Genomic DNA, 13997 nt, shown 5'->3' on the forward strand with positions numbered 1-13997 from the left:
GACAGGGTCTTTTCTATCCATGACTTGACTCTATGTAGCCAAGGAAGACCTTGAACTTCTGTTCCTCCTGTCTCTATCTTCTAAATACTAAGATTATAAGCATACACCACAGGATTGTTTTATAAGTACAGGGGATTAAACATGTATCTTCAGGCATGTTAGACACTCTACCAACTGAGATACATCTATGCCCATGGAAAAGATTTTCTAAAGTCACGAAGAAAAATAAAATTGTTCATTTCTAACTTAGCAAATCATCTTTCATTGGGATTTTAATTTTGTTTGCCCATGCTTTAAACTCAGAAGTGAAGATAAAATAATATGTAAAATAATGTCATTCTATTAGTTTTGCATTTGCTATAACTCAGTAAGTTTACTTAACAATTTTCCCAACAATTTCTACTCTCATGGATTTGATACAAATCTTTACATTTAGTGTTCTAAATTAGGTTATATTCCCAAACAAAGCCAAATAAAAATTCATTGCAAATCAAATACAAGCTAAGTGTATAGATTAATATCTATCACAGTAATTCATAATTGCAAAAATATTTGGTTTTATTCATGTGTCTTTATGAATGAAATTTAATAACCTGCTCATTCTAAAATAATCTGTGCGTATCTGTGGGTAACAAAGCCTTCTGCAGCGCAGTGCATGTTGGTGCACTTTATAATTTCTTTTAACTTTCTACCAATGGCTGAATTGCTAGTTGTATTTTATATAGCTGTTGCCATGTTATCACATAAGGTTTATCCTGTCCTCTTTTGGTTTACCTCTGCAAATCCACAGATTTTATGCAATGATTTTAGCTCATGAAATGCATACTACTTTGATCTGTGACCTTTTTGTGGTGCTAATCGGGTTCCTGATATCATTATACCTTACTCATTAATCATATTTCCTGCAGCCCGTCAGGCAGCCAGACAGCACAAGTCCCTGTTTCCAGCCCTCTGTTGGCAGGTTTCTGCTTTTCCAGATTATTACAGACGATACTTTGGCTTCGCATAGCTAGCGCCACATCAAGCTGTGTATTACAATTAAAGTCAGATGGTCCTCAGGTTGCGCAGGGATATAGTGTTGCAGCTGTCTCTCTTCTGGAACAAGCCAACGTTAAGAACAGATGATCTATAGGGCAGTGGATAATAAAAGATTGTACAGCACTCGGTTGGTAGCTGAGGATCACAGAATTAATTAACTGACATTCTTAATTTAAGATACCCCGTAATTCTTTTTTAAGTATTTGGTTGCTCAAATAGTAACTCAGGGGATTGATATTTGCAGTATCGTACACTTTTGTTGGTAGGCCCATAAGATTACATATTCTACTTGGATTGCCTGACTGTAACTGTTTTCTTAGCCAACATTTTCCCTCAGTGCTTTATGTAGGTGATGGAGATCTAAGTGTGGACTGGCTAAGTGATGCCCTCAGTACAGAAGACAATGTTTTCCATATTTTAAGAGGAAAAGCCACCTAAGTTTAATCTTTTAGACAAATTATATTCTCTTTGTACTAAACATATGGAATCCAGGTAAAAATCATAACAATTTCAGCTACATTCCTGAGATTAATCTATTTTACCTATACTGGGAAGAATAATTATTCCAAATACTGCATAGAAATATAAATGCAAAACAGACATATACTTTCAAATAATATAAAAATATATGCGTTTGGAATGCTCACCATTTATCAGAAGGGACCTATATTACATTCCCTCTCATCTTGTCAAGTCTTAACTTAAATAAGAAGCAAAAAACATGCATACTAAGAGCACTAACGAAAAGACCGCTCCTCAAAATTTTCTTCATGGATTGTTTTTATTTAGCTTCTGGATTTTCACTATGTTTGTACTGTGGAAACAGTAATCAATGCATTTAGCATGTATTTGTTTGATAATCTATCTGTGGACCAGCATTATTGGATTGCACCAGTAAGCCAAAGGTATCCCAGTTTCTTTGGGGGTTACTTCCTCTTTGATAGCTTAGCGTGTTTGGTGCTTCCCTTGTAGCAGGAATTGACGCACGCCACATGGTGCTGATGCAGTGTCTTGGTACCAGTCAGAATCACATTTGTGTATCTTCTATAGCTTTTATTTTCTCTATCACTTCCTTATAGTCACATGACAATCAATTGTTCGACAAGTTAAAGAAAATATTTTACTACTTCTCCAGTATCATCCAAGGATGTATAAGAAAATTGGAAAGGTTATTTTTTTATACCTCTCTTTGACAGAAAATAAAAATTACAGATTTTGTTTCTCCAGTATCCTTGTAGAGTTTTCCTTTCCCCATCTATTGCTATAACTTAAATCTATTTACTTAAACCAGAAGAGACCTTATTTCTCTATGAAAATGAGATCAGTCTTTGAGAACTTCTCCCTTTGAACAGGAAATGTACCATTTTCAAGCATGCCTCAAGTGTTGAAAGTAAGGATCGCATGCCTTTAATGAGAACTACAGGAAATAGCATTTTAGAAACCAGCCTCTTGTGAACAGTATTTTTTTTTTCTATTTTTTACAATTGAAATGCCAAGGGCTTACATGTTTTTCCCATATTGTTCCTTTTCTAGTTAACTTTACATTTACCATGTTAATATTTACATGGACAACATTATAAACAGCCATGGTAGTTGTAGTTTGTAATAGTGATTTTCAGCTACATATCCTTCATCTTAGAAAACAGGAGCACATATATATGACATTGAAAAAAATAATTTAAATTACTATATTTTGTTTTGGGTCTTGTTATATAATTGTTGTGGAAAAATCAGTTTTTAAAATGACAATACAAAAATAAGCAAAAGAGATGTATCACATGATAGATTGGTATTGTTATATAATTTACTATAAAATATTTACTTTACCAAAGTTGGACTCTAGAGCTGGCAAGTGGCTCATCAGACAAAAGTAGTTGCTATGCAAGCCTGACAGTCTGATGAAGGTCTGGGACACTGGAACCTGTGCTGAGAGAAAAGGACCGCTCTCAAAAGTTGTTCTGTAATCACTACATGATTGCTGTGGCACACACACAAACATAGACCCCATTTTTAACAGTAGATGTACTATGTAATACTTTCCAAATTTGTTTACAATCTTGGTGAAAAGCCAATACAAACAATGAAAATTTGGGGCTTTTGGAGGGGTTAATGGTTACTGGTGTTGAGGTACTAGCTCTGTTTCTTGTGTGTGCCTGGGAGAAGGGGAGGAAGAGAGGAGAGAGCACAACAAAAGAACTTAGTCACAATCCTCCTGTCTCTGACTGCTGTAGTGCTAGGATTATGGGCTCGCAACATCATGACTGGTCTGCTTCTATCGTGGCAGACCAGGACAGACTGATCCTGAAGAGCTGTGGGTCCAGTGCCTCATATTCTTGGGGCCAAGAGCACATCTCAGAGAGAGCTGACCAACTAGATACCCATTTATTTTTAAAAGTCTAGTACTGACCCTAGAAACACCAGGACATCCAGAAAGTCTATTTAGAGCTGTATTTAGGATCTATTGAGGAAAGAAGGACCTGAGCCTTTATGTGGCCAAGATAGTTTCTTCATTAGTTCACCAGGGCTTCTGTAACCAGTCACCTGAACTGAGTAGAAGCAACAGAAATGGGAAGATCCAAGGTGGCAGATGTTTCCTTTTGAAGGTTGTGAGGGAGTTTTTTGCTCAGATATCACTTGGGTTTTCCATGACTGTGTTCTCTGTGCTTCTCCTCATGTGATCCTCTTACTGTGAGTGTCTCTGCTTGGAAACTTTCTCTCATCTAAACATATCCTCAGATCGGGATCCACATTATGACATTATTGTCAGTAACTGTACTGTCTTCGCTTAGGCCATCTTGTGAGGTGCTGTGAGGTTGACTTCAGCATATTAATTTTGAGATGACACAGTTCAACCTGTAAGAGACAGATAAGCAAAATTAAAATTGCAAACCACCAATCATATGCTACAAACAAAGGTAAAAGCATATTAAAACTTTAAATACTGGGTTGAACCTATACACTTAAAGGATAATGCAGACGAACTTTGTTGTCCTGAAAGAGAAGTTAAAATGTGAATATAACATGAGCATGCTTTCTCTCCATTTAGTGACACACTTAGTGAGAATTCAGACGATACCTTCTTTTAATATTTGATGGAGATCACTGCAGCTGCTCTCTGAGTGTGAACTTACATTTGTGAGACTTTGACTCTCTAAGTATCAGTTTCTCTTGTTACCATAGATTTATTTAGATTTTCTATTTTTCATGAGTTGACTTTAGTCATCTGTGTCTCACTAAGTTATCTGTTTGTAAGCAGAGTGTTTTTATAACAGCATTTTCTCATTGTGCTATCTCTGGGGTTTTTGTGATAGCACCTGAGTGCTCTTTGGTCACTTGTGGTGTCTTTTTTCTTTTTTCTTTCTTTTTTTTTTTTTTTTTTTTTGCCACGAGGTGTTTTTATTTTCATCAATCATACAAATAATTTTCTATAATATCCCAGGGCAAACCGGTGAAATTTGGCAGTCCGATTAGTGGAGGGGTCCCCTTCAGAGACCCGCGGGCCGGTGGCATCGGCTCGGAGTGCCCGGGTTTCACAGTGCAGCTTGTGGCTCACGTCCATCTTGCAGGTGGCTCTTCTTCCACAGCACGAGGGGGTCTTGGAGATGATGGGGCGGGGTGGGGTGGGGTGGGGAAATCTTCCTAGGCTTTTAGGAGATTTCACTCCTCTTTTCCTGTTCAATGGTCTCTTTGGTCGGCAGGGTGTTCTTCTCCTGCGTCTCGGTTTTCTTCAGCTTGGCCTTATCGAAGCTGGCGATTTCCCCCCATGTCCGGCTTGTCTGCCATTTTCTTACAACTCGTGGATTCTCCTTCCGAGCTCACGCTCCAGGTGCTCCCACTCTCGTTGCTGCAGCAAGAGACCGTGTCTTTTTTCTTAACCACGTATGCCAGTACTTACTGGTTTGTTAAACTTCTCAAGCCTCACCTTCTGGTCCACTGATTTTTCTATAATATCTCTGTTTTCTCTTCCATTGAGTTTTTACTCCTCCTCCTCCTCACTTTCAACTCATTTTACTCTGCTAGTTTCTAGGAGTGGAAAACCCAGCAGTTGGTTTTGTTCTTCCCATAGCACCTTTTATAACTACTAATTTCCTTTCATGTGTAGCTTCAGCGGTGGTCTGTAAATGTGGACATTGTGTTTCAAGCTGTCACTCATCTCAGAACAGTTTCTGATATTTTGTGTAAGCTTGCTTCTGTTGGTTTGTTTTGTGGGCATGTGTGCTGCTTAATTTTCAAATATTTTTTATTATTTTTTTTATTTTTCTTCTTTTTATTTGCATTTTCAATTTCATTGCAGTTGAAGAGCATACTTTGTTTCATTTAACACTTGAGTTTCTATGAATCAGCATATATACTTGAGAAAATCAAATTCTGCTAATTTTTTTAGGTATGCTGTAATGATCAGTTAGTCAAATTGATTTATTGTCTCCAGTTCTTCTGTATATCTTTACTGATTATCTAAATTTGTCCTTTTTTTTTTTCCTAGTGAGATACTGAAATCTCCAAGTATTCTGTCAAATTTTGCCTTTTATTGTACTGGCTTCCATTGTGATTAGTTCTTTGTGTTTACTAGAATAAACCACTATAAGCATTTAGTACTTTATAACAGCAGAAATTTATTTGTTACTGTTTTAGAGGCCAGAAGTCTGAAATCAGTTTAGGATTTCTTCTAGAAGACATCTTTCTCTGTGTTTATACTGCCTTCTCTTTGTAAAATGCCGACCACCACCACCACCACACCCCCCACATATATATTGTTAGGACTCTTTCTTATACTTTGGGCTACCAGGATAATCTTCCCATCCCAGAATACTTGAATCAATGGCTTTGCAAAGTCATTTCTTCATTTACATTTCCAGGGATTAGGAGAACTGATAACTTGACAAGGGGTGGGGAGTAGGGGCAAGGTGGGGATTAGTTTGTTCCAGTGCTCATGATCCGTGTACATTTCTGGGGAAAGTGGTTCACCTTTGTCCCTGGGTTGATTGGCTACTTACTTACTTACTTACTTACTTATTTTGAGACAGGGTCTTATTCCTGACTGGCCTGGAATTCATTATGTAGACCATGCTAATCTTGAAGATCTGCCTGCCTCTGCCTCCTGAGTGCTAGGATTAAATGTGTTCACAACTACACCTGGTCCTCAGCATGTTTTTCTGTGTTATAGGCTAATGTTAGTAGGGCCACTCTAGCTCTTTAATGACTGTATCATAAAACTTTACCGTTTTTGTTTTTGTCTTTTTGTTTTTTTCGAGACAGGGTTTCTCTGTGTAGCCCTGGCTGTCCTGGAACTCACTATGTAGACCAGGCTGGCCTCGAACTCAGAAATCCGCCTGCCTCTGCCTTCCAAGTGCTGGAATCAAAGGCGTGCACCACCACCGCCCAGCTAACTTTACTGTTTTAATTTGCAACCTATATAGACCTTAATTTTAAGATGTGGGAGTTGTATAGATAGCAAATTGTTAGTTCATATTATTTATCTAGAATGACCTTTAGACTGAAGTGTTTGTTCCCAGTTGATGCTGTTGTTGTTATGGTAGGATTCATGTGTACCACTTCCTTTAATCTTTGGTCTTGCTGTTTCCTAATCTTCTTCTTTGCTATTAAATGGATACTTGTTTTCTACCAATTTCTTATTTAAATTTTTTTTCAGTGTCTTGAGATGAGATCTTGCTGTGTTTCCAGACTAGTCTCAGACTCCTGGATTTAAATCACTCTTTTGTCTGCCTCCTGAATAGCTGGGATTATAGACAGGTCTGTAGTGCTACATGTAACTGTAAATTTGAAAGATCTTAGCAGGCATGTTAACCTGTAGCGTCTTTGTCCAGTAAAGTAGTGCCTGGTACTTAGATCAGAACGGTCATACTTCTGCAGTAGAGACTGCTATTTCCAGTTTGTTGAGACCATGTTGTCATGTGTCTGTTTCCTGTACTTCCCTGGTCTTTGGGTTGCCTCTCCCTTCTATTGAGCTTTTTAATCAGTAGGCTGACATAAATCATTTCAGCACAGTTTTTATTTAGTCGGTTCTTTCACTAAATTCTTGGCATAACTTGATGTACTGACATCAGGAAGACGAAATGAAACAAAATTCTGGTGATGCAGGGTTCATGGAGAGAGCGTGAAGTTCTCTGGAGGTTAGAAGTAGAAGAGGAAGAGGAGGTTGAGGGTGGAAAGAAGCAGAGCAGCCTAGTGTTTCCCTTGTGCTGTTTAGTTCTTAATCTTCATGTGAGTTATCACAGGTTGTGCTGCCAGGTCTGACTGGTAGTCATCATCCTGCCAGGGCCTGGTGATAATGGCTGGAGGTGCAGAGTGAAACTAACTGGCTTACAACGTGAGATTGAGAGTGGAAGTAGAATTCACAGAGGAAGGCTCCCTCCCACCTTGCTTCCAGTGATGCTTATGAGGCCAGGAAGAAGCGTCTAACCCCTCCTGACACCACTACACCTACTCCAGGCACCGTGCCCTGTGACCTGCGGCAGTCGGCCTGGAAAGCAGTCTCTGCTGCGGTTGGTTCTGCATTAGATGCTTCCGTGCAGCTCTGCACCGGCCACCCAATAGATGACTGTTTACTGTGGTGTCTATGTCTGACTTGCCCATAACTGTGTATATCCAACAAACTGCTTCCAGTGAAGAATTTTGTATATAATGGCAAATTTCCTTGAGTGTGGTAACCAGAGAGTGACCTTTACCAAAAAAAAAAAAAAAAAAAAAAAAAAGGATTGCCACATGCTTGTCTTTTCCTGCATGACTTCATTTTGAATGCTCTGATTTCTTTCGCTCTGTTTTAGAGCTATCATTAGAATATGAGTATTCTTCAGGTTATATATAATACTATAAAACAACTAGTTGTGGGGTTATGATATATATATATATGAAAAGATACACCATTTTTCCTCCCATTGACAGTTACTCCAAATGAGTGTTAAGAAAGCGTCTATGTAAGCTATATACTCTCATTTAAATCACATGCAGTGGGAAATGTGCCCGGGTTATAAAAAGATTCGAGGGAGGCACATGACACACGCATGGCTCATCATGTAGGGCAACGGAACACTGTCTCTAATCCTTGCATTTGGGCACTGATTGTCTCAGCAGTTTCAGAAGATTTAGTTCAAAAGTGACTGAGTTATCTACTTGGGGAGTTATCTACTGAGGCAAATATGATAATAGCCGCCTGTGGTGGAGCCTGCTTTTCTCCTGATGCTGAGGGAATAGAGATAGGAAGGGACCGGGGACAGACCAGGGACCTTTAGATGTGTTCCTGATGACCTTCTTCATCCATCCATTCTGGTGTCAGCCCTAACATTTCCAACATTCCAAAAATAATGTCATGAGCCGGAACCAATGGTTCCACACATGAGCCTTTGGGAGATTTCATATTTAAACCATAACAAATATGAAATTTACTCGAGTCTACTATTATTAACATTTTAACCTCCTCCTTAGTATGTTTTCTCCTTCCCTCTTCCTCTCCTTCATAAATATGTGTGTACATATATATACGTATACAGACTATGAACACATATACACACATATTTTTATAAAATCCTTCAGTTGTAAGTTAGGTGCTTCATGGCCTTACTCCTAGGTATTTGCTCCTACATTCTAGAAATAGTTATATTCCTTATATTCCCTTATGTGACTACAGTTATATATTTCTTAAGTCTGTATTGATAAAATGCTTTTCTCTAATATGCTCCCCATATATCAGTTTTGTAAACTGAGCAAATAAAACCTTTATAGAATTCTTGCCCTCAATATAGGATGCAGTGTAACTTGTTATTGCTAGATAATATAGATTTTTAGAAGTAACTTTACCTATAGCTATGAGTGTTAGCTTCTTGAATCTCTGTAACAGAGTACTGTATATTAGGTAGGTAAAATAACAAAAATATATAGTCTCGTGGTTCAAGGCCTATGTAGGAACTTCTTCCTGTGAAAGCCACCGGACAGTGTTAACTCCAGTCTCCCCATTCCTTCCTCTCTATGTGTATATCTGTCTCCCTGTTCTCATTTTATAAAGACACCAGTCTGTTGGATTAGGGCCTCATTTTAACATGATTACTTGTATAAATAATCCATCTCCAGATAAGGTCACATTCTGAGTTACTAGAGGTTAAAATACCAACATATGGAGTCATGTTAGAGTGGGTATAACTCAGCCTGCAGTAACCACTTAATTGCCTGTCTTTTCACAAACATCTTTGGAATAACCTTGTACGTTATCTCCTTAATTTAGTGTTCATAAAGTTGTATTACAATTATTTAAATAATCCTGTATACCAAAAATGACATATAATAGATCCTGTTTTGATCACTTTTAAAAATACAATGACATAATTTATGGTCCCCATGCCTGGGAGCAATGTAATCTGCATCTCAGCAGCAGATGACTTGTTTATGTTTCCATCAGGATCATCCTACGAATGGCCAACTTGACACCATAGGGCAATATAAGTTATAACAGATACTCGTAAAATAGATACTCCCTAAATTGGAGAGTCTTACAAATACTGTTTGAAAAATTTAGTGTGTATGTAACAGGAAAATTTATTCTTTGATGTGTTTGTGTGATTGACCCACCTGAGCATGAATCTGTTGATATGAGATGTCATAGCCAGTTTAGAACCATACGGTAAGTGACACAAAATAGTTCATGAAGGATAGGCATGGTATTTCAATAAAATATAGGCAATTTCTAATACTGGCTTATGCATAAAACATGAACAACAATTATAAGACATATAAAGAGTAAGTTGCCAGGTGTGGTGATGCACACCTTCAATCCCAGAACTCCGGAGGCAGAGGCAGGCGGATCTCTGTTAGTTCAAGGCCAGACTGGTCTGCAAATCAAGTACCAGGATAGCCAAGTCTACACAGAGAAACCCTGTCTTGAAAGCTCCCAAATATAATAGTAGTAGTAGTAGTAGTAGTAGTAGTAGTAGTAGTAGTAGTTGTAGTAGTAGTTGTAGTAGTAATAATAATAATTTTATTAAAGTTAAGGAGCTGAAATATTATAATAGAATGTTCTAGATTTTAGGTAAGCTATATTTATATTTGTCAGATTATGTTGTAATTTTCAAAATGGATACTGAAAAATTGCCCTGAATGATTACTGTATGAGTCCCCCCATCATCAATAGTCCCCCTATAATACTTAGGAAATATACATTTAATTATTTAAAAGCACAAGTTAAATTTTCACATATGTTTTGTACCAGTTGCAATAAATATATTCCAGTAAATATAAAGCTTTAGCTGGGCCTGATAGCACAGTACTGTAATCCCAGCTACACAGGAGGCTGAGACAGGAGCACATGCTCAGAGCCTGACTGAAAACTCAAGGCCAGCCTACCCAGTGTGGCCAAGTTAAAAGAGGAGCTCCAGCTCCTGGCTTGCACATTTGCATATGTAAGGTCCTGAATTCTGTCCTCTGTTTCACAAAGACAAAGAAAAAACAGCAGCTTCTTACAGCACCAGAGAGACCCTGAGAAAAAGTAAGGTCTCCCATTTAAGTGACAGCATCTCCCTCTTCTTTTCCTTGGGGCCCACTAAGGTACTCTGCTTATTGGCTTACTTCCTCTCCTGGGCTCCTCTGCCTCTTCCTGTGAACACATTTCACTTCCTCCCCTCAGTCGCACTCACTACACAGTGGTTTCAGTTGTTCTAAGTCTTTCTAAGTGACACCTTCCCTGTTGTAGTTGGCCTGTGTTGTGTAAGATTAATCCTCTCAACAGGTACCATGTTTCTGTCCTGACAATCCAATGCCTTCGATGAAAACCTCTAGTCTTCTCTGTTTTCTTTTGTCAACTTTTTTTGTTCTCTGCACTAGAGAAGATACTGCAATGCATTTAGTGTATTTTTAACTCTTCATTGTGTGTTTTTCATAGGTATTTGTTCTTTATTTTAATAAAGCTTTGTTCAATTCAAGCTTTTGTTTTTAAGAAAAAGGTAACTGTGTCTCACTGAGCATTTAATATGTTCTATATTCTGCTATATATTCTGGATTAGTTTCTTTAATCCTTACAACAGTCCTGTGAGATAAGTGCTATTTCTCTACTCTATATTAGGCAGCTGAGCCAGAGTTTATGTAACTTGCCAAAGTCATGACTATTGATCATTAGTATACTGAGCTGAGACTCCAATGCATGCTGACCATGTTCACCCCACTGTGCTGCCTGTGGGGTAGTTCTATTGCCACATGTGCTATAATAGGTTGTGGTTATATAGAAAGTTCTTTGAAAATGCACTTTATATTAGATTTATTGAATGAAAATATGAATTGAATGAGAAAAATACTTTCACCTACTGGTTTTCATTTAAAAAAACTCAAAATTTATTAATTAATTTATTTATCTTCATTAAATAAAATTAATGAAAAAAGGATGGTTCAGATGATAAAAATTGTAGATGTGAGTTAATGTATTTGTTTATAGATGCATAAGAAAAATATTCTTATGAAACAGATCTCTAGCAACATTTTAATAGTTGATGTTTAGATGATTTCTTTATTCTTTGCTGGTCAGATTATTTTAGTAGGTATTATTTTTTCAAAACTTAAATAAAGAGCAAAATTATATTTGTAGAATGACGATGTGACATATTGTATGTTAGAGAAAATGCTTAGTACTAATCAGAAAGAACAGTACAGGGGGTGGGGATGGATTAAGCTTTTGAATTGGCTCACATAATTATTGAAGACATAAATTGTCTTAGTGTAGAGACCCAAGAGAACCTGTGGTGTAACTCAGTTCAAGATTTTGACCAAGGGAGCCAGTGTTAAAACTCTAAGTATGCTGTACTAATTATTTTTTATGCTATAATAAAATACTATAAAATATCAACATCAACTTAAGCATTTGGGCTTGTAGTTAACTAGATGTCCATAATGATAGGGCAAGCATGGTGACAGTAGCAGGAAGATGAGAGATCACATGTCAGCCACACACAGGAAGCAGAACAAGCAGGAAGGAGATGAGGCTGAAAGTCTCAAAGCCCACCCCCAGTGACATACTTCCTCCAGTAAGATTCTACTGCCTAAACGTTCCATAACCTTCCAAAGCAGCAGCACCAAGTCTGACCAGGGGTTCAAATACTTGAGCCTGTGGGGAGCATTCTTGTTTAAACCACACCTGGGAAGCCACTGATAGAATTCTTACAGTGAGAGAAATCTTGAGAAACAGGCGACCACTGGTGTAAATCACAGAATCTAAAGACCCAAGAACCTCAAGCAGTAATATCCAAAGTTAAGAGAATATGCATGTCTGGGCTCAAGTTATGGAGCGAGTTCTCCCCTGTCTCTTTCTTCTCTGATGGTTCTCAGTGGTTTGGATGATGCTCGCTCACACTGATAAGATTCTTAAGGCTTAGATTCTGACTCAAATGCTAATCTCTTCTAAAAACCTCTTGAAAATATTTGAGAGTCCTCAAAATAGCAACTGTTAGCTACCTGGGCCTCTCTTAGCCTAATCAATATGGCACATAAAATTAACACATTACTTTATAGGAAAGAGGATGCTGACAAGAATTTTTTTTCCAAATAAAGAATAATTTAAATGCATACCCATACATCTTTCCTATGTGCTGATACTTGACAGCCACGATTGATGGTATACACCTGCAATCCCAATGCCAGCATAGGAGACCAGAAGTCTGAGTTAAGTCTGGTCTACATGGTGAGCTTTAAGCCAGTCTCAAAGAACAAAATCAAGAAACAACAACAAAGAAAGAACCATGTGCAATGGTTAGAGTAACAAGTTTTTCATTTAATCCTATGGTTGCGTTTACACAGTCATATAAGTATACAATAGAATTATGGTTCTTGGTCTCAGTCTCAGGTGGGATTACCTTTTTGGGTGAGTGGGTGGCTGAGTGCTGGGAAGAAGCGCAGGGCCTTACACATGATGAGCAGTACTGTGTTACTAAGCCAGCAGTACCTTAGGTTTCCTAGAGACGGAACCTACTCCTTACTACTGTTATCATGGTGCCTCTCCTACTCATAGAAATTAAGCCTGAAGTATATCTTCACAGACATTGTTGTTAAACATTTTTTTAATGTTGAATGAATGGAATCTGCCTTTTTTCTGATTCTACCTGTTTATCTTCATTAACTCTGTGGCCCAAGCAGAGACTTCACTTCCACTTCAGTCCTTCTGACATGTAGATACAGAAACTGTGACTGTTATCTTTTAATTCCATACAATTGCAGGTATATTTTATTTCTCCATTTATTCTCATTACTGACCCCCACTTATAATGCCCTAAACTTTACATTACAGAGAATATTTATTACATGCAACTCTAATTCAACTGAAATTAAGCAGTATAATTAACATATTTAATAATTTTGACCATATGGTTTGTATCCTCATATTGTCTTAGTAACTTCATAAAAGTTTATGATCTAAACATGATATGTTAGACTGCCTTACATATTTTCAGTTGAAATGTGTGAAGATTGGTCAGATTAGTTAGCTGGATCTTGACCATGATTAAGTTATTTAAATCCTTGGCAGTAAGTAGGAAGTGGCCATGGAAAATCAGCAGGATGTTTTAAGTATTGTGATAGATTTAGGATAGATACAGCACGGAATGATCACTTGGCCATTATGGTCAGAGAATTGTTATGTAGAAGAAGATTAAAGATTCTCTGCTGTGGTACCATAAAATAATGATTGGTAATACTTTCTTCATGTGAAAATATATTCAGAAGGGAAAATTAATAGGCGATCCCTATGGCTAAGCATCTCACAAAGGCATCTGAAGTTATTTATTACTCTGGTAAAACTGTGTTCAGCCCATTCTTCAGGTAGAAGTGTCTGTAGTTCATGAATTAAATACTCGTAATCTGGGGCTGGTTTGTAGAACCTGCATTTTAACTCCAAAGAAATTAGTGGTTATAGAGAAATTTAGATGAGGAGTTATAGAGGAGGGAGAGAGATTCTATTACCGTGCATGGCTTCT

At 37.7% G+C, this 13997-nt stretch overlaps 1 protein-coding gene and 1 pseudogene across 10 annotated transcripts in view; one reads left to right on the forward strand and one right to left on the reverse strand.

The window, feature by feature from the left end:
- Lrba (LPS-responsive beige-like anchor) overlaps positions 1–13997 on the forward strand; it is a 559239-nt gene that overhangs the window by 443892 nt on the left and 101350 nt on the right. The window lies entirely within an intron of this gene.
- Gm3788 (predicted gene 3788) lies at positions 4420–4896 on the reverse strand (annotated as a pseudogene).

Source organism: Mus musculus, chromosome 3, assembly GCF_000001635.26.
Source record: "Mus musculus strain C57BL/6J chromosome 3, GRCm38.p6 C57BL/6J".
NCBI lineage: Eukaryota > Metazoa > Chordata > Mammalia > Rodentia > Muridae > Mus > Mus musculus.